This window comes from Taudactylus pleione, unplaced genomic scaffold (assembly GCF_031769625.1).
Source record: "Taudactylus pleione unplaced genomic scaffold, aTauple2 ptg000015l, whole genome shotgun sequence".
Classification (NCBI taxonomy): domain Eukaryota; kingdom Metazoa; phylum Chordata; class Amphibia; order Anura; family Myobatrachidae; genus Taudactylus; species Taudactylus pleione.
Genome location: NW_028284417.1, coordinates 24139267 through 24161937, shown reverse-complemented (window position 1 = coordinate 24161937; position 22671 = coordinate 24139267). Strand labels below are relative to the sequence as shown.

Sequence of the window (22671 nt, the reverse complement as noted above, 5' to 3'; positions counted from 1 at the left end):
CAATGATTGAAGCGATATGAACAGATCATTAGCTACCATGTACAATTTGGTTTATTTCAGTATCATGTGACGGTCACGTGATCTGTGACTCTGTATATATAATTATACTCTTTGAAACATTTAACTGTACGCAATATATTATGCATATACATAGATGAATGCTTATATAAAATATGACGTCTGTAAGCTAAAGAAATATACACTCAGTAAACTAAATGTCACAAGCCACTAATGGAGAATAATGGATAATACTATCACTGGATATGGGGTGAGTTGCTCAGCAACAGATGATACAAACAGATGATTGGCTATAATGCATCATCTGGTCCACTTCCGCATCATGTGATGGTCACGTGATCGGGTGAATCGAAGAGATATATGACATCAAACTCTGTTGCTTAGCAGCAATATATACGGAAAGTAGATGAATCAGTATACCACATGATCCGTCTGCGGGTCATGTGGTGGTCACATGATCGGATAAAATCAGGAAGTACATGGGAATAAGGTACACTCGATTTAAATAAGTTTTAACAGTTATAATAAACAAAGTTTTGGTTCTATATACATTTAGGATTGCCTTCAATAATAGAAGTTTAAATCTGGATTACATATATATATTATATATACTTTTTATAATGATGGATGTGTGTGCAATTGAGTGTTTTAATTGATATGTAGCTGTTTGCCCTAATTGATAAAGAACAGGGTATTTAAGGAGCTTGAATAACACACTGGAGATATGCTTCTGAAGAAGCTGGATACATATTGGCCAGCGAAACGCGTTAAGCCTTATTTCCATCGCACACTGTTTTGGGGACAACATCAATATACCATCTTGGACACTTTGATACATGAAAACTGGACCACCGGTTATCACCATTAAAGGGAAGCAGCTACAAGTGGGTCCTATCCAGTCTACATTCTGTGCTTACACCAACAGGATTTTGGACACAGGAGATACCTTCTGGACTGAGCAATCAGGACACTCCACTTGGTAAATATTTGCTGGACCCTGCATATGGAATATACACTAGTCCACATCAGTGTCGTAACAATTGGATCAAACAGTTCCCCATTAACGATTTTATTTGGACATTGAATCATATGCTCCTTAGATATAGGGATTTTATATGTTATGTTTTTTATTTTTACATATGCTCTATGGCACTATCATGAAATAAATGTGATTTATTTTGCACACCCATCTGTGTTTTAATTATAAACAGCAACTCTATCTAGCGCCGGTATATACTTTTGCCTATATCAAATATTTTCTGCCTGGCTGGAGATGAAATCCCTAATAACATGGCAGAAAATCATTATTGTTGCGCTATGCTCAAAAGAGAAGGTGGTATGTAAGGTGAATACTATATAAATGGGCACTATATGGTTAAGCTGACTGTGCTGGTATCCCATTTATTTGTATATACACTATGTACAGCATTTTGTAGCATTCCTACAAGTGTACAAATCTGGTTTATTAATTACACAACAATGCCATTTGAGGTAAACAATATTAGTATGTAGATAGAGTAATATTTGTTTTCAGTCAGCATGAAGCTACAGAAACCGTGTCCAAAAACAATGTCAAATTTGAATAGGCTGTATAATATAATAAGATCTCTGTATATACATCCCTGTTTTATTATCGGCCATATTGTCCTCATAATTGGTAAGGCATGCTGTATTGTAGCTGCTTACATGTGGATCCCGGTATTAATTTAACATAGAACAACAACAGTTGAACAAAGCTTTCCCTAATCTATAGTGTTCTCAGGTCCTCTAAAATATCCTATAATATGTTTTGCCTAATGCTTTTTCAAGGGATTAAGGGGTTTATTTATATAGTTCTAAACCTATAAATAGTATACTACTAGCCTATGTTACTTTTCACTATATGATGCATCAGTTCAATGCTATATTGTAGCTTGAATTGCGATGCAATCCTAAAATGAGGGCTCAGATGGTCCAATCATTTTCTGTGGTCCTCTGATTTACTGTGGTTTCAGAAAGGAGGTCATTTCTGTATATGCGCCAGGTCAGAGTGGCTGTAGTGGGAGGGGCAGAGCGAGCCGGCCAGGGGGAATGGGGTATTCGGCAGTCTAGGGTGTCTCATTGCTGCCGGGTTTCATTGCTGGTATGCATGCACGGTGCAGACAGGACTGTGCATATGTATACATAACATGTAGACTGGACTACAAACATACACATATATATTTCCGGGGGCGCTCCAAGACATATATACATACATACATACATACATACATATATATTTATGATTTATGGTATGTTGGTAGTTTTATATATATATATATATATATATATATATATATTTTATAGAATGGGGCCAGATAGACTTTTTATATGACACTGATTCGATTTTATGTGTTTTCTTGTAGATGTCTATTTTTGTGACTTATATTTCACAGACACTTGTCTTGAAATATAAGTCAAGACCGAAATGTCGACACATTTAATGAGGTGTCTGACATGAACAACTATATAAACTTTTGAACAATATGTTTCAATAAAATACGTTATTTTTAAAGTGAGTGCCTTCATCCAAGAATTTCGAGGATACTATTTCTATATGACAGACTTTTGTCTTGAAGTGCACCCTGACTGAATGAGTTCTTGGAAGGTGTGAGTGCAGAACTTTGGAATTATATATATATATATATATATATATATATATGGTAATTAGGCAGTTCACTCTGCACTGTGCATTGGCAGTGGGCCACAGCACACGGTTCTCTTCACAGAGAAGCTTTTTTTCCCTGCTGCTTTCTCCTAGGGCACCTGATTGTCCAGTGTCACAGAGGGGGTGGAGAGGACTGGGATGAGGCAAGAAGACAGCAGTCTTTGCTGCTCTTTTCCCCCAACAAGCATCACTACACCATCCTGAGATGTTTGGTGAAGCGATCCAGCCACAGAGCAGAGTCATGAACTTCTCCATGGCAACCCAGTTCACCAAGCAGTGAACAGCCCTGTTTCAGTTTTGTGGGGGTCCAAACAAACCAAGCGCTTTAGCCACAAAAGTGGCCATCCCTGTTGCTGAAGTGCTTGGTGTGTTCACTGTGCATTTCCTGTTCAATATACAACAGTCCCAAAGACAATTCCACACCACACTTACACCACTTATCATTATGGGCTGTATTTTATTTAATTTTTGGGGGGGGGCCATAGGGGATAGTCTTTTTTGCATAGACAAAAAAATTTTTGTTTGTTGCTCTAATACATTACTAATTTGCAAAACCTTTTTAACCAAAAAATAGACTGTTAATAGCAGGGCCGCAACTAGGAGGGGGCTAGAGGTGCACGTGCACCGGGCGCTGGATTTGAGGGGGTGCTGGAGGGCTGACTCAGCCCCTGCAGACTTCACGGTGGCTTGGGGGCACAGAGGCTTGTGGGGCGTGGTGGCTTGGGGGCTGCAGATTCCATGCAGACTAGCCGTCCGCATGGAATCTGCTGAAAATGGCCCTCCAAAAATGGCCACCGCCTAGGAGGAGACAGATGCCTCTCCTAGGTCAGCGCACAGCACATAGTGTTCCCAGAAGTGCCGTAAATGCTGGCGCTGCCAGGAGAAGATGCAGAAAGCTGCATCTTCTCCTATGAAACACCTGGCATCGAGCATAAAACCCCTGGCAATGAGCATAAAACCCCTGACAATGATCGTGAAGCCCCTGACAATGAGCATGAAAGACCTGACAGCATGAACCCCTGGCAATGAGCATGGAAGCTCTGGCAACAAGCGTGAAACCCCTGGCAATGAGCATGAGACTCCTGGCAATGAGCATGAGACTCCTGGCAATGAGCATGAGACTCCTGGCAATGAGCATGAAACACCTGACAACGAGCATGAAACCCAGAGCATGAGACCCCTGGCAATGAGCATGACCCCTGACAATGAGCATGACCCCTGGCAACTAGCATGAAACCCCTGGCAATGAGCATGAAACCCACAGTAATGAACATAAATCCCCTGACCATGAGCAGGTAATTTTAAAGTAATTAGAAGCATTACTGTGGGGCATAAAATGGTGTCAGGGGCAAATATGTAAGTGGCACTTTGGTAATAGGCATTATAGTGTGTGGTGTAATGGGTATTATGGTGTGTGGAATAAAGTAAGTCACTATAACAGGGACGTCTGACTAGTGCACTGCCTTATGGAGGAGCAAGGACAAAATCCAGGTACGGGAAGGGAGAGGGGTGCAAAATTACTGCCTTGCCCCGGGTGACAGATATCCTAGTTTCGATCCTGTTAATAGCCATGGATTCCTGACAAGAGTTGAAACAAAAATGCAGAAGTGAAGTTGCAAACTCCAAATCAGCCCACCTTACACTAACAAATTTTAAGAAGCTGACCCTCTGGCCATACTACCCCCTCCTCCCTCCTTACTAATTGGGTAACACACCCCTAAGTACATTATGAGGTGCACCAGTGAGTCTGAGTATGAGAGATAATACCATGCCTTTTCTCCTAAATCTAGTCCACAAGCAGATAGAATTTCTGCTTATCCATGATCTACAAACATTTCTTTTGACTGCTTATTTGAAGTAATATTTCTAGTATAGTAGTGCATAATACTCAATAATACTAAATAAGCCCAATAATTCTTTTTTTTGTCTATTTATCTTAAATTGTCTTCAGCAATCAAACAATTGAATTAATATGAGAAATAGTGAACTTGCACTGTGCTCTGGGTATTAGGGCCTGATTCAGAGGCGCTCGCTGTTTGCAAGCACTCACTCTGAATCAGGGTATTTATTTTTTCTGGCCTACAGGCCGCTCATCGCGACCATCGGGCTTGCGATGAGACCCTGCGGTAGGGTCTCGGCTCCCGCAAGCCCGAGTGGACTTCCTGCTCTAATAGAGCAGGAAGTCCACTACTGACATCATAAGTGATGTCAGTAGTGCTGCCCACAAACGCCAGGCATTCCTAAAGGAACGCCTGCGTTTGTGCAGCCACCCCCCCTCCCCGCCTACAAAACGGGATGAGCTGTCAATCAACATCGACAGCCGCCCCGTCTTTTAGTGAGCCCGGGAGCAACAAATCTGCCGTCACTCGCTGGGGCTCACGCATGCTCATGCCGGAGGTGGCGCATGCGCAGTGGGGGAACATCGACCTGCTTGCGAGCGCTGTGCGCTCGCTTGCAAGTCTGAATCAGGCCCTTAGTTAGCTGAAGCTGCAAGACCCTATATGGAAACCCAATCCCTACTAAATTATGACAACTCAAATACGGGGAAGGGGGTCTGCATTACTGAAATGGTCTGAATAAGGTACAAAGAAAATATTGTTAATATTTAAGATTTAAGATTTTTGTTTGGGAGTCATAATGCTCCAACCTTAAATGAGTAAACATAAATTGCAAATGAGGTCTATGTAAGAGTGCCAGTGTTGATCGAAGGGGACTCTGGTCCTCATTCAGACCCGGTCGCAAGCGCTGAGCACTCGCAACCGGGTCAATGTTTAGGCTGCACTGCGCATGCGCAAGCCCCGGAGCGAGAGAAACTCTCTCACTCCGGAGCTCGCTACAAAAGGGCCGGCTGTCGATGTTGATTGACAGCTCGACCCGTTTTGTAGGCGGGGAAGGGGGATGGTTTCACAAATGGAGGAGTTCCTTAAGGAACGCCTGCCATTTTGTGGGTGGCCTCACTGACCTCATCAGTGATGTCAGTGGGGAGCTTCCTGCTCAATCAGAGCAGGAAGCTCCCTGGGGCATGCGGCTGCCGAGACCCAACCATAGGGTCTCGTCGCAAGCCGCGATGGTTGCGATGGTCTTGACCATCGCGACCATCAACCTGGTTGGTCGCTAAAGCTGTGGGTGGTAACCCACAGCTTAGCTAGCGACTAGGAGGCCGCACTTAAAAATAGAAGCGGCCGCCCTCATTCAGAACGAGTGCTTGCTTCTTGCGAGCGCCTCTGAATGAGGGCCTCTGTGTATGAACACTCTGTCCAGTGATCTGGAATATAATCACATTGCTCCGATCTTACATTTAAAAATAAAAAAATGGATTTGGTAAAGATGCTAATAAAAATGTAGACGTAAAGATAAATTGTGTAGAATGATGGTTAATGTTTCTGCAAGAGTTTCAATGTTCCAATGGTGGTCCAGTATGGACTTATTGTTTGCACTTTCACCAATATCTGGCAGAAAAGTCACAAGTTGTAGATCCACTGTTGTGGATGCTGTATTCTGCTGGGTCGGTGTCCTGAATCCCCCAGGTGCAAAAACTTACCTTAACCATCCTCAGAACGTCCACCTCCTGGTGAGCTAACTTCTTATTTTGTTACGTCCTGTGTCCGTGTTGATGGAAACCGCTGCTTGCCTCTATTGTCAGCGGGTGCCAAGAGCGCTCCCTGGCTGGGAATAGCAGGGACTGCCGGCTGCCGCAAGACTTCTGGGATTCCCACAGTATCGCAAGATCATGCAGGTCCTGTCTCTTACAGAGACTGCTGCTCGACTCCATGGTGAGGAGACTTAAGCTGGGTACACACTACACGATATGTTGAACGATTTGGCCGATTCTGATGCATTAGAATGACAAATCGTGTAGTGTGTACCCACTACGAGTGCTCCTGCCGGTTGTCTGTCGCATCCTCAGATCTTTTGTACATGCAGAAAGTTCTGCGGATGTCTCTAACGATCTCATGCTGCCGAATGCAGCATGGCCCCCACTACATCCCCCACCACCACCATCATCGCTCTATTGCTGCTGGCATCGGCAAGTGTGTATGCACTTGCAGATGCCAGCACCCCCTATCGGGTCTGTCGCTAACGAGGTCGGTACACACTAGACATTGTCTACCGGCCTTTAGATGTAGAATGTAGGGCAATGGGTTGAGGTAGAAAGTCTGTTTGAAGTGCTCTAGTATAGTGCTCCAATGCATATCGGCCGGTATGGTCTTCCTCAGGGATTATGTATGCGCCATGTTTGTTGTGGTGTGGCACCATCTTGGTTGTGGTCTGGCCTCCATCTTGGTTGTGGTGCAGTCCAACGTGATGAATGGTTGCTGTATCATATGTGATAGGGATGTGCACATTAATCTAATACAGCTCTTCTGGGGTATTAATGCATATATGTATACATAATTGAGTGGTTGATAAAATGGTAAATGAATAATAAGGAATGTATAAATAAGTATTCTATTATTTTAATGATGCATTATATCCATAATTGAATTGTGGTCCATTCTTTCAGGGAATTAAGTCAGATTATGAACCAATTTTGTATTCACATTAGGGATGTGCAGGCTTGTATAGGTTCGAGTTTGCACGCCGAGTTCGGATTTTTCCCTCCAAAAGATGGGACTCAGAAAGAGGCAAAGCGTCATCTTGCATGGACAAACATCATCATTCCTGGACTGATGTTTGTCCATGCAAGATGACGTTTTGCCTCTTTCTGAGTCCCGTTTTTTACAGGGAAAAATCCGAACTCGACGTGCAAACTCGAACCTATCCGAGCCTGCACATCCTTAATACATGTGACCTAATTGCATCCAATTAATTGATGTAGAGTTGCATGTTCAAGTTGACAAAGAGTTTGCTGTACCTAACTCCCACATATTTTTTTATGGTGTAGGAGGAAGTTGATTAAGTCATGATTGATGGTGGTCTATGTTCAGCCTGTGATCACCACTTTTACCTTGTTATCTATGTTGAGACTTAAGGGTTTGAACCCTTTTAATGTAAAAATCCATCTAAATTTTTCCCTATTTTGCGTTTTCTCAAAATCCCCTCCCCTCCAATTCTTCTTGGGGTTCTGGTTATGGACTTCTTTAAAATGTTGTGAAAGGTAGTGTGTTTCCAAGCCTTTTCTAATGTTGCGTATGTGTTCTGAGGATCTTATCTTCAGTTTTCTTTTTGTTCTTCCTACATATTGCAGACCACTAGGGCACTCTAGCAAGTAGATCACCCCTGTGTTGCTTCACTTTATACGTGATTTGTGTGTTTCTGGACATTAATTCCTCAATTTTCTTGATAGTTCAGCCTGTTTTGCAGTTGGTGCAGTTACCACAGTAGTAAAACCGTCCCTTTAAGGTTTTTTTTTTGTTAATGTTGTCTGTGTCATGTGGTTCTCAGCAATGTGGTTCTGAACTAATATGTTTTTAAGATCTGGTGCTTTATTGTATATGAGTTTTGGTTTTGAGGGAGTATGTCTGCTAGAATCTCATCTTCTAGCAGTACATGCCAGTGATGATTCAGAATATGTTGCAATTGTTTGGTATCCTTATTGTATTGTGTAATGAATGCAGTTTTATATATGTTATCCCCCTGATGGGTTGGTTTTGTCCTTATAAGATAGGAGTGAGTTTCTGTCTACTTCCTCTCTTTTTCTGAAGGCCTACTCTACTTTTTCTGCATTATACTGTTTTGCTATGAACTAATCTTTCAGTTATGCACTTTTACAGTTCCTTCTGATTCTTGTGAACTGACATACAGGTATGCTTTGTAGCCATTTTGGACAGTGACAGTTAAATTAAATTAACTAACTAATCAATCCTTCCTTTACCTGCCTTCCACTACTTACATACTCCACCTCCATTTCTCTATACTGCCTTTGGTCCTCTGATTCAATTCTTGATTAATGAAAACATTCTTGGTTTCTATGGTGTCATATAGTTTATTAAACTGCCATTCTGTCTGCCAGTGCTGTGTGGCAATGTTTCATAGATGTGTTATAGTCTTTTAAACTGTCATGTGTTTGTGCCACTGCTCTGTTTCTTAGCTTAGCCAGCCAGCCTTTGGCCAATATTGGTGGACAATATTGTGAGCAGTGATGTGCTCAAAATTGACTCAAAATGGTTGGAAAGTAATGTTAATACTGTAGGAACAAAAACAGACCCAAATGACATGATTTTGTAGATGATTAATTAGACCCAAAACCCAAACATCGAGGTCAGCGCACATCTCTAATATTTATCAATGCCACTCCTTTATCTGTCACCAAACACTTTATTTGTTAAGTAATCAGAACCAATCTTGGCTCTGCCAGATTGACATTGTGAAATGCCTGCAGTACCATGTCTCACCACTGTGTTATTTCAGTGTATTGGTTTACAGCTGCTGCAAAATGTGTTGCTTTATGTTTTGTCCTCAGTAAAGGTATTTAAGCATGCTGACCACAGCTCCTGATCTCCATGTATGTTTGTATGAATGAACACATACACAGACACTACAATTGGCGACAAGTGGCTTATGAACCCAGGCCACATCTTCCATATCAGAAGGGAAGTAGAGTGGCAGTATTTGTGAGAGAATCACCTTGCACTCTGGGCCTGATCCAGAGCCGGACGCTCTGACAGAGCGCTCGCTCTGAATCAGGGCCCGGCCCTCTGGTTTTGCAGAACGGCCTCCTGGCCGCTCGCATAGCTGTGGATGACCACCCACAGCTATAGCAAGTGGCCATGATGACCATTGCGACCATCGGGCTTGCGACGAGACCCTTGAGGTAGGGTCTTGTTGCCGCAAGCCCAAGAGTGCTTTCGGCTCAAACAGAGCCGAAAGCACTCCCACTGACATCACTTGTGATGTCAGTGGGGCCGGCCCCAGACGGTAGGCGTTCCCATGGGAATGCCTCCGTCTGGGCAGCAACACCCCCGGCCCACCATGGACAGCACGCCCCCTTTGGTACGAGACCCGGATCGACTGTTTGCCCGTCGCTATCTGGGTCTCACGCATGTGCACAACGCAGCCTGCTCCGTCGGGTGCATGCGCACTGGGCCACCATCGACCCGCTTGCGAGCGCCCAGCGCTCGCAAGTGGGTCTGAATCAGGCCCTCAGGGCCTGATTCAGAGCCGGACGCTCTGACAGAGCGCTCGCTCTGAATCAGGGCCGGCCTTCTGGTTTTTTAGAGCGGCCTCCTGGCCGCTTGCATAGCTGTGAGTGACCACCCACAGCTATAGCGAGCGGCCAGGAAGATGGTTGCGATGGTCATGACCATCGTGACCATCGGGCTTGCGATGATACCCTTGTGGTAGGGTCTCGTTGCCGCAAGCCCTAGAGTGCTTTCGGCTCTAACGGAGCTGAAAGCACTCCCACTGACATCACTTGTGATGTCAATGGGGCCGGCCCCAGATGGTAGGCGTTCCCATGGGAATGCCTCTGTCTGGGCAGCCACGCCCCCGGCCCGCCCACCAAAGGGGGCATGCTGCCACTCAACATCGACAGCACGCCCCCTTTGGTACGAGACCCGGAGCAATGGTTTGCCTGTCGCTATCCGGGTCTCGCGCATGTGCACTGGGCCACCATCGACCCACTTGCGAGCGCATAGCACTCATGAGCGGGTCTGAATCAGGCCCTCTGTTCAGCTGCAAGCTCCGGTAAGGGCCTGCTGTCATGGCTATGCACATAGGCACATTAAGTGACTTTGACATAAAAAAGCATGACTGGCTCCTGTATACAGAAAGACTGGAACAGTATTTTGTGGCAAATAATGTTGCTGAATAGAAACATGTGCCAGTGCTATGGGGGGAAAAGCCCCTGAGAAATCTGCTGTAAAGTCTTTTACAGATATTGTTAAGATTTTACAAGAACATCTGTTTCCTGAGCCTCTCCTGATAGCAGAACAATTCAGATTCCATATACGTAAGTAGGAAGAGGGGAAGTCAGTGGCTGCATATGTGGCAGAACTAAAAAGACTGTTGGAGCACTGTCAGTTTGCAGATGGCCTGAACGATGCCTTGGGAGATCATCTGGTGTGTGGGATTTCTAGCGAGAGTGTACAGAGACAGATCTTACATTTAAACGTGGAGTACAGGTGACACTGTCCATAGAAACTGCAGCTAAAGATGTAATGGAACTTCAGACAGGAGGCAAGTCAGCATCTCCAGTTCACAAAATGGTGGCAACAACAACACCAACACCACCTTTGCATGCACCTGGTGCCCTGTAAAATGTATGCTACCGCTGTGGTGCAGATACACATTCACCAAGAGACTGTAGGTTTAAACACGAACTGTGTAGGAAATGCAACACAAAAGGACATATTAAACAGGTTTGCCAGTAGCAGACATATCACTCTGAGACCACTGGTAGGAGACCAAATCGCACTAAAGAATGGAATACATATGCTTTGGAAGACCACAAGGTGGACTCAGACGGTGACAATGATCTGGGCAGTTTGGAAGTGGTACTGGACACAGGATTAGCAGTCTCTGTAATGTCACAGTAAGAGTAATAACGTCATTTTAAAAATGTCAAATGAAACAAAACTTTGATGCTGCTTAAAACATACTGGGGAGAAAGTCATTCCATGCCGGGTGTTGCCTGTACTCGTACAATATAATGGCCAGCAGGAGACTCTGGACTTATACATCGTACAAAACGGCGGCCTAGCATTGTGGGGCCGGGAATGGCTGCAAAATATTCAGTTAGACTGGTCAGCCATCAAAATCCTGAGCATCCCACATGATCCACCTTTGTCCCTTAAGACTGTCCTTAACCAAGCTACAGTTGTTTTCCAACCAGGCATTGGGACACTGCAACACATAAAAGGGAAGCTAGTGCTAACAGATGTAGCTGTTCCCTGGTTCCATAAGGCTCGTCCGGTACCTTACACTATTCGGCAGAAAGTGGAGCTGGAGCTGACAGGCTGGAAAATGAGAAAATCTTATCCAAGGTGGACTAGAGCCATTCAGCAACTCCTGTCATCCCAATAGTAAAGAAAAATAGCATGGTACGGCTTTGCAGGGATTTTAAGGTCACCATAAATCCAGTACTGCAGACAGATCACTACCTGTTACTAAGAATTGAAGATATCTTTGCAAATCTGGCAGGAGGGCAAAGGTTTAGTAAGATTGATCTAGCTGATGCATACCTACAAATGGAGATAGAGGATGATTCAAAGGTGTTTCTCACCATTAACACACATAAAGGACTTTACAGGTACAATCGTTTGGTGTTCAGCATCGCTTCTGCCCCTGCCCTTTGGCAATGACCCATGGACCAAGTGTTACAAAGGGCTCCTGGTACCCAATGCTATCTAGATGACATTATCATGACAGGCTCATCTGACACAGAACACCTTCAAAACCTGAAGCTGGTGTTGCAGCTGCTTGAACAATATGAGCTCAGAGCTAGAAGAGATAAGTGTGAGTTTTTCAAGGCCCCTGGGCCTGATTCAGACCCGCTCGCGAGCGCTGAGCGCTCGCAAGCGGGTCGATGGTGCCCAAGTGCGCATGCACACGACGGAGACGCCTCCGTCGTGCGCTTGCGTGAGAACCGAATAACGACGGCCAAGCCGTCATTATGGGTCTCGCCCCAAAGGGGGTATGCTGTCGTTGGTGATTGACAGCTCACCCCCTTTGGTGGGCGTGCCGTGGGCGTGGCTGCCCAGACGGAGGCGTTCCCATGAGTGGGAGTGCTTTTGGCTCTGATAGAGCCAAAAGCACTCCTGGGCTTGCGGCAACGAGACCCTACCACAAGGGTCTCGTCGTAAGCCCGATGGTCGCGATGTCTTGACCATCGCGACCATAATTTTGGCCGCTCACTATAGCTGTGGGTGGTCACCCACAGCTATGCAAGCGGCCGGGAGGCCGCTCCAAAAAGGAGCAGAGACGGCCCTGATTCAGAGTGAGCGCTCTGTCAGAGCATCCGGCTCTGAATCAGGACCTCTGTTACATACTGTGGGCACACTATTAATGCCAATGGACTTCACAAATGTCAGGAAAAAGTATAGGTGTCCTAGCTTCGCTCCTTCTTGGGGTTCATTAACTATTACCACAGATTCTTGCCTAACTTAGCAACAGTTCTGCTTCCATTACATCAGTTGCTCCAGTAGGGTCAAAAATGTTATTGTCAAGAGACTGTGGGGGTCATTCAGACCCGCTCGTGAGCGGCAGTAAGCTCGCAAGCGGGTCGATGTTCCCCCACTCGTACCAAAGGGGGCGTGCTGTCGATGTTGATTGACAGCACGCCCCCTTTGGTGGGCATGCCGGGGGCATGCCTGCCAGACGGAGGCGTTCCCATGGGAACGCCTACCGTCTGAATCCGGCCCCACTGACATCACTAGTGATGTCAGTGGGAGTGATTTTGGCTCTGATAGAGCCAAAATCACTCCAGGGCTTGCGGCAGCGAGACCCTACTGCAGGGTCTCCGCTGCAAGCCCGATGGTCGTGATGGTCAAGACCATCGCGACCATCATCATGGACGCTCGCATGTGCTGTGGGTGGTCACCCACAGCTATGCGAGCGTCCATGAAGACGCTCCAAAAAAAGGTAGGAGGGCCCTGATTCAGAGCGAGCGCTCTGGCCAGAGCGTTCAGCTCTGAATCAGGCCCAGTGAACGTGCTTTTATACAGGCAAAGGACTTGATTACGTCAGGCACAGTATTAACCCACTATGACTCCTCGCTTCCTGTTAGAGTAGCCTGTGATGCCTCAGCTTACAGCATTAGAGCTGTCATGTCACATACTATGCCGGATGGCCAGGAGCACCCAGTCGCCTTTGCATCTTGGGCATTATCCAAGGCTGAACGAAAATATGCACAGATTGACAGGGAAGCCTTAAGCCTGGTTTGGGGTGTAAAACGGTTCAATCAATATTTATATGGCAAGAAATTCACGCTTATATCTGACCACCAACTGCTTTTCCATCTTTAATCCTAGGTTGGGTATTCCTGTCACTGTGGCTGCAAGGATGCAGCACTGGGCCCTGTTCTTAGGTGGACATTGCTATACTATATAATTTAAGCAGACTGCACAACATGCTAACGCAGATGGTTTGTCACGATTGCCTTTCCAAACCGCCCCATTGACACAGAAAACCGAGGAGTCTTGGGGTGTTTTTACAATGACGCAAGTGAAATGTCTTCCCATAGCTGCCAATTTGATTATACATAAATTACATAAATACATAAATTGATTATAAATAAATAAATAAATCAATTATACATGATACTGCTCGAGACCCAATCCTGGGTCAAGTACTCACAGCAACACAAAAGGGTGGGTTGCGCCACTGCACCGGATGCTGGCCTCTTACTTTCATTAGAGGCGTGAGTTAACAGATGATTCTGGCTGCCTCCTCTGAGGGTTGCGGATTATCATGCCTGTTAAACTGCGAATAAGAGTCTCGGAGGAACTACATGTGAGCCACTTAGGTGTAGTCAAAATGAAGGCACTGGCAGGGCTGGATCAGCAATTGGAGAATCTGGCCAGAGAGTGTTCCAATCTGTCAAAAATATGCTCACACCAACACCATTGCACCCTTGGGAGTAGCCATCCACCCCATGACAGCAGATTCACATGGACTGTGCGGGACCATTTTTGGGGTCCAAGTTTCTGGTGGTGGTGGTGGATGCCTTTTCCAAATGGCCCAAAGTTTTTACAGTCACTTCTACTACAGCTGCACACACGGTGGAAGTGTTGAGGAGTCTTTTTTCCAGAACTGGGATACCAGAGCAGTTGGTCAGTGATAATGGACCACAGTTACCGCTGAAGAGTTTTGGACCTTCATGAAGAAAAATGGAATTCAGCACATTACCTCCGCTTCATATCACGCGGCTGCGAATGGATTGGCTGAAAGTTTCATACAGACTTTAAAGCAAGCTTTCTGCGCCATGCACACAGAGAAGGGAACATTACAGCACAAGCTTTCCAATTTGTTTGCATACAGGAATGCTATTCATGCCACAACCAACCAAACCCCAGCTATGTTGTTCCTAGGTAGGAACCTCAGGTCTAGACTGGATTTGATCAAACCAGATATTTGCAGACTGATTCGTGACCAGCAACTGAAGCAGTCTCAAGTTACCGGTGGCACCACAATTCGGTTTTTGTTGGTTGGACAGACTGTGTGGGCTTGTAACTACCATGGAGAGCAGAAGTGGGTAATCACAAAGGTTACACAATGTAGAGGTCCATTGTCATACATACTGGAAATTGAGCCCAGTGTACTGTGGCACAGATACCTGGATCAACTACAGGAGCATAACGGATTACCTGCGCTTGATGGAGAAAAATCTGGTACAGAACTTTGGTAACAGTAGACACAGAGGATTGTGTGGATGACTTGTCTGGGCTAACACAATTGTTTTAACCCAATGATACTGTCGGAGGGAACACCGATCCAGTGGAGTCCGTAGACACCATAAGTTCTCATGCTCCAAGTTCACAGGTCCTACATGAGGACCGCCATTACCCTTCTCGGGTAAGACACGCACTACAATAACTGGACTTGTAAGCAGAAGGGAGAGGAAATTATCTACATTGGGATTGAATTGTTATATTTTGGAATCTGGCTCTGCCAGATTCACATTGTTGTTTAATGCCTGCAGTACCAGGTCTCACCACTGTGTTATTTCACTGTATTGGTTTACAGCTGTTGCAAAATGTGTTTCTCAGTAAGGGCTCTATTTACTACAATCCGCATTGGTAATGCAGATTGTAGTGTGATATTACCGAGTGAATTCGCATTGCAAATTCAGGCAATATCAGAGGGATTTACTACAAATCCCTTGCAGGGACAGAGGGCCTGATTCAGAGCCGGACGCTATTTGCAAACGGTCGTTCAGAAAAAGGGGCCGGCTATTTAAATTGAGCGCTCGCTCTTTGCGGTCTGTTGCCTCTATGTCTGAGCGAGCGAACGAAACATGCGCTTTCTATTTTGTAAAGACGCCCTCTGGCCGTTCGCATCATATGTCATCTCCGCTATTTATTAGATTAATCGAGTACATCGAAAGGCGTCTGAACTGCTCACAGTGCTTGTGGTAGATTTTACTTCCCGCAATCATGCAAGCAGTTCAGGCTAAAAGACAACCAAGTGACGTGATCGATGACACTCCCTTACTAATTATGCACTCCCATTAAACGCCCGTTTTGACCGTTTGGCACGCCTGTGTTCAGATCTCCACTCCCTGTTTTCAAGCACCTTCCCCTGTTACCACCCACAAACACCTCATTCTGTCACTCAAATTAGCAGGCCCTCGCTGTTTTGTGAGCGCACAATTTACGACCGCAATGACTGGTTGGCGCATGCGCATTACGACCTATGCGCAGATGTGCGAACATCGCTCGGAGCGAACGAGCGGCGGCTTACGAGCGGCTCTGAATCAGGCCCAGAGCTTGCGAGAAAGCTCTGTCCCTGCGAATCCCCTCAGCACACTAGTCACGCTTACCGGCCGCCGCTGCTACCCCCCAGGTGCTAATCCCCGCCCACCGCGATCGTGGAGGAGGTGAGGCGAGCCCTTCGCAGTGCGTGATATAGGCGCAATATAGCGCAACTAGAGAGGCGGTGGTCGGATCTGCGCCGCCGGTCACCAGTCCTTTTGCGAAATTTGCGGGCGCGATTACGCAGACGTAAGTATGCGTTTGTATAAATGTTATAATTAGTGGACTGTTAAAAATGTATGTTCATTTTCCAATTCTTTTATTAAATGTAAACAAACCCTCCTGTATGTTGTCCCTATTGTCCTGAATGTGTAAAGTGTACTTGTATTGTGTAGCCGAAAGTGAAAACTAAACGTAGTTTTTTTTTAATATCTTTAAATTTTAGAAACTCAGCGGAGACAGAGAAGGGCCCGCAGATTTGGACGCAATGCAGGTCCCAACCTGCAGCCCTCCCCCTCACCTTCCCCATCCGTTCAACCCAGCCTTCCCTCCCCACCACCATACTCCCCCAGTAACCCTCCCTCCCTCTTCCAAAAACTCCCCTAGTATACCTCCCTCCCCTGCCCACTCATCCCAAATCTCCACTCCTGTGGCCAAGTCCACAACACAAATATCCCCTCCCTTTGAATCTTGCCACTCCATTTCCCCTCCCACCATTCCCCCAACTCCAACTTACTCCCCATCTCTAGCACCATCTCCCGCACCATCTCCATCGGGTGCATTGTTGCAACGCTCTGATGGTATGTGTTTTTTAATCTTATTTTTTTTTTTTTTGGAGTGTTGTTGTTATCCATGGTTTTTTTTTAATGTTTGGGCTGTGTGTTTGTTTTCTTTTTTACAATATGGGTGTCATAATCATTGCGCAGTAATGCTGTAATTCAATATTTTGTGCTTATGTTTTGTGCCTGGGCCCTTTTTTTGGGGGGGGGGAGACCAAAAATGTATGCCTTTTTGGGTTTCCAAAATGCTTTTGATTTGGTGTAAAAATTGATTACATTTGGATTAGTCTTTTCGATTTAAATAAAACATGTCACAGAACTTGGGAAGGTGATAGGAACCAGACTAACCTTGTTAATGTTGTGTACACTGTGTTTAAAATGTACTAAGATGTAACTTCATTAGGAAAAGTGATGTTTGCCATAGCAAACAAACACATGGTATTTTTGGATTATCAAGAACATTCTAGAAGTGAATACGTGCAGTATTTTTTAAGGATATGGCCATCATGACTTAAGAATACACCTCCCAGTTGTTTTTTAAACATCCTAGGGCTTTTTTGGTTATGCCACATAGTTAGGGTTTCCAATTGTTTTTACACCATAAAAGTTTCCACATATTAATAATGTTGTGTGGAGGAAACTTTCGAACACACCCTAACATCATTTTTTTTCCAACTTTTTGGGACATTGAATAATGTTTAATGTTCAAATGTTGGCCATTTTTTAGATGTTTTTAACCTACAAATAAATTTTTCTGTCCACAGATCTAACCAACATCATGGTGGAAATTCGTGAGTCGAACAAGTGGACATTTGTTGGAGGCCTACTGCTGCCTACAGCGGATTGTGGGGAGGCTTGAGCAATTTTAGTTTTTATTTTCCTCTTTGTAAATTAAAAAATTGTGCTTATTCCAGTAAAGTTTTTGTTTGAAAAACATTTGTCCTCTTTTTAAAAAAAAAAAAAAAATGTGTAATTCTGCATTTCAAATAGTTTGTGAACAAAGCTGGTTGCCTTTCCATAGTGTAACTAATTCAAAAATGTTTATGTAAACCTTAAGAACATTTGCAGTAATGTTTTTTTTTGGTTTGGGGTTGCCCTACATTATCCACCTCAAAATGGCTTTCCAAAAACATTTACACCAAACCTTTTTTTTAAAAAACATTTATTAAATAACAAACATGTTGCCAACATGCTTTTAATCGTAAAAAGCATTTCATCACAGAATCACACATAAAAAATGTCCTCAGGGTTTTCAAAATTAAAATATCTTGCTTAGTCAGACATAAACAACAATAGGCAAAAACAAACATAATATTTCTTTTTTAACAGACAAATAAATAAAATTAAAGGCAAATTAACTAAACATGTTGTGGTATATCCGGGCAAATTTTGTTAGTTGTCCAAAAACAGTACAGGGTATTGCCAATGGGTTCCTTTAGTTTTGCAGTTTTAGAAAGTGTTGTGATTTTTGTGGAAGAAAAAATAAATCAAAAATTAGGTACACCTTAAAATACATTTGCTCTAAGTGTAAAATTCTAAATAAATGTAAAAACTACTACCTAAAAAATCTTGACACAACAGAATTGCGTCTTGCCCCCCCCCCGAAAGCATCACAACACCTTCCTCCGGGGGGCCATCCTCTGGCAAGGCATCCTCTGGCTGCATGGGTACTGGACTCCTTATTGCAATGTTGTGTAAAATCCCACACAGGACTACAATGTGAGAAACCATATCCGGCGAGTACATGAGTGCACCACCAGAGTGATGGAGACACCGGAACCGGCCCTCCACCACCTGCCTGGTGGCAGTAAACACAGCATTATATTGAGTTTGTGGCCCTGGTGTGGGAGTCAAATAAGGTGTCAGCAGCCAGGGAGTGCAAGGATATCCACTGTCACCTGATGGAAATGGGACACCAAAAGATACATAAATTGACCATGAAAACATGTTTACACTATTACTATAGCTACATCCTGGATTTATAGTTACCAAGAAGCCACGTGTCACCAGCTTGCAGTGTGCTTCATTTTGGCCAAATCCCTGAATGTTGGATCACGTACGCATCATGGCTGCAGCCTGGAAATTTGGCATTCAGGGAGAGGATCTGGAGGGAGGCATCACATAGCACCATTACATTTACCAAATGGAAATGTTTACGGTTCCTATATATTTGTTCCCTGCATGCAGGGGGCTGAAGTGCTATGTGAGTGCCATCCACTACCCCTATGATGTGTGGAAAGCCTGCAATCTCAAAAAATTTTTGCTTTACCACATCAAGGGCTTCCCGTATCCAAAGGCATACTAATACAATGTGCTATATGATTGAAGAATGCATCTAGCACACGCCTCAGGATCCGTGAAAATGAGGGCTGGGAGAGGCCACCCACCAGCCTTACAGTGGTTTGGAAGGACCCTGAGGTGCAGAAATGTAACACCGCCAACAACTGTGTAAGTGGTGTGATTGCTGTAGGAATGTGAATCTGACTTTCTAGATCATTCTTTATTATTGAAAGTGTCTAGGATAATATTTGGAGGCAGGCGATAAGTGGTTACAACCACATCATCAGGCATTCCAAAAAGGGTGACACGTGTTCTATATATCTTGGCCCTTGCACGCCTCCTATGCCTACACCCAGGAGGAGGCTGAGGAAGGTTGGTGGGGGGCAACATGGCCACTATCAGCTGGCCCACATTGCTCTGTAAAGTAAAAAAAAGTGTATTTGAGAATGATTTTTCTAAATTTTACAAAAAATACTTAGCTTAGTAATAATGGTGCATATTCTTACAGGGTGTATTTTGTGTACAGGTTTTTTTTTAGGGAAGAAAAAGAAAATAATATTATATTTTAAAACCACCACTATTACTACTATTATTGTTAAAACAATCCTTAACTTTGAAATTGTCCAATATTAAAATGTGAAAACTTAATTCTTGTTTTATCAATAAAAACCATAAATGCATTTTTAAATGTAAAAAAAACTGCAAAAAACACTTCATTATTAAATAAATCAAACTTTTAAGTTTGTAAAAATAGACACTTACCTGAATCAAGTACAAACTGGACTGTTAAACACCTTAAAAAAAAAGAACATGACAAAAATTGTTTGAATAATGTCCTTTTTTTTGTTTTATATACCAAAACAAACAAAAAACCTTGCAGTAGGCTGGCACACTTACTGGAGTCTTCAAATAACGTTGTAATTTTGATCCTCCAAAAACACGGCCACCCAAACACACAAATTAACCGGGTTTGGGAAATGTATGGACAAAACAAAATTACAATTATAACCACCACCCAAAAAAAAACACCACCCAAAAAAAAGAAAAAATAACACCACCCAACCCAAAATTATAAAAAAAAAAAAAAACACCACCCAACCCAAAATTAAAAATAAAAAACACCACCCAACCCAAAATTATAAAAAAAGAAAAAAAAACACCACCCAGCCCAAAATTTAAAAAAAAAAAAACACCACCCAACCCAAAATTAAAAACAAAAAAAACACACACACAAGCACCACTCAAACAACACACAAGCACCACTCAAACAACACATACAAGCACCACTCAAACAACACACACAAGCACCACTCAAATAATTCCAAACAATGTAAACACTAGCAATCCCTTCCTGCACCACAAATCACTCCAACTACAACCCACAAGTAAGGGAACATTTGGCTTTGCCTTAAATAAGGAAAAAAAACACAATGATTGAATAATGCAGGCAAGGTGTGCATTGTACTTAGACAAATAGGGATGCACGGGTAACCAATCCAGGGATGCGCTCACATCTAGCCCAACCCACGCAGTGATTACGGAATGCAGGCAAGGTGTGCATTGTACTTAGGCAAATAGGGATGCACGGGTAACCAATCCAGGGATGCATTCACATCTAGCCCAACCCACGCAGTGATTATGGAATGCAGGCAAGGTGTGCATTGTACTTAGGCAAATAGTGATGCACTGGTAACCAATCCAGGGATGCATTCACATCTAGCCCAACCCACGCAGTGATTATGGAATGCAGGCAAGGTGTGCATTGTACTTAGGCAAATAGTGATGCACTGGTAACCAATCCAGGGATGTGCTCACATCTATAAAAAAGTCTTCACAAGCACTATTCTTCATGCTCTCTCATGTTTGGAAAATGTCAAGCGAGGAGCATGGTGGGCAGAGGCCAACTGAGGCAGGTAAGTGTGAAACACATTTTGATAAAAACACAAGAACAGTTCATATTTCCAAAAAAAAAAATTTTTATTTTATCTAATTTTAAAAATATTGTAGGTGCTGGGAATCTAATTCCACCACTAGAGGAGGAGGAGGCAGGGCCAAGCAGGCCAAGGCCAAGAAACCCTCCATTTTCAAGGATAGAGCTTGAGACATTGGTGACCATGACAATGGATAACCTTGTCCATGCCCCAAGAAATATGGGGGCTGGAGCCAAAGACCAGATTTGGGAGGAGATATCCAGGGCTGTTAATGCTGTGGGGACAACCCACAGAACCATGAAAGTCGTGAAAAAACGGTAAGAAAATTATATTGTGAGTTTACTGAAGTCAAAAGCAAGATCTTATTTTAATAAACTAACCCTTAAAAAATGCAAAATCACATTGTCAGATGGACCGATTTCAAGTACCAGTTGAAGAGGAAGCTACGGAGTAGGGTGGACCATGCTGCGGGGACAGGTGGTGGTCCCATCCCTGAGGAACTGACCTTGACGAGGTTGGAGACGTTGGCTCAGAGATGTGTGATGGAAGAGGAGATAGTCGGCGTGTCCACTATGGACACTGACATGGCCGACTTCAACGCTCCACATGTGCAAGAAGGTAACTATTTTTTGGAAGCAAAAAAGTATAAAGCTCAAACGTGTATGCGTTTTTTTTGTGTAAAATATACTAATGTGTTTTTTTTTTTTTTTATTCCAGACGCAGAGGAGGTAGTGCTTGCTCCTGAGGTCAGGTCTGGGTCCAGCACAGATGGAGACTCTGCAGGGGAGGATCCAAGTACTCCATCTGGGGACCCTGTGGAGTCTACTCTAGGGCAACCATCAGACCGAGCAGTGCCTCTCCTCACCAGGTTGGTCTCCCAAACTCAGGAGAACAGATGTGTTCTTCTGAGGATGGAGACCACTCTGGTGAGGGTGGCAGTGGCCCTGGAGATCATTGCTGGGGCCATAGATCATTTGGCCAATACCCAGGAGCAGGCAAACCCACCTGTCATGATGGAGCAAGACTCCCTTCCTCCCAGAACCACCACCTGTGGCAGTCCAACAGCCACCCCCACAAGTATGGAGAGCCCTATGCCTAGGCCTGAGGAAATCCCATCTACCTCTGGCCAGGCCAGTCGGCGTGTTACACGCCAGTCGGCTGTCCGTAGCTTACCTCTTCCTCCGAGCCGGCCCAAATGATGAAAGTAGCCCTGGATATCTCCTCCCTCACTTCTTGTCCAGTCCCCATATTTCTTGACACCAATGTCTCAAGCTCTTTTTTTTTTAATAATTTAATTTTTGAAATGTGTTTTTTTTTTTATTATTTCTAGGCAAATGTTGCCCTAACAATTGTAAGTAAAATTGTGATGAAAGGCTAATTTCCAAAAAATATTTTTTTTTTAATACAAAATGACTATATTTAACTATATCAATGTATACATGGTTTAAAAAGTATGGTATCTGAAAAGGCTGCTACGCAAAACACAATGCTAGATGTTTTTAAAAATGTCCAAACAAAATAAGTTTAAAAAGCACAAATAAACATATGTGTTACGAATTCCCTAATGCACACGCAAGTGAAATCAGTTACAATTTAATTAGCAGTGTTAATAGTTACAATGCACC

At 44.0% G+C, this 22671-nt stretch overlaps 1 long non-coding RNA gene across 1 annotated transcript; it reads left to right on the top strand.

The window, feature by feature from the left end:
- The first annotated feature begins 437 nt into the window (after positions 1–437).
- Positions 438–17664, top strand: LOC148542178 (uncharacterized). Its single transcript, XR_015878261.1, has 3 exons — positions 438–508; positions 16502–16856; positions 17600–17664. It is a non-coding gene; the product is annotated as an uncharacterized LOC148542178 (long non-coding RNA).
- The last annotated feature ends 5007 nt before the right edge of the window (positions 17665–22671 follow it).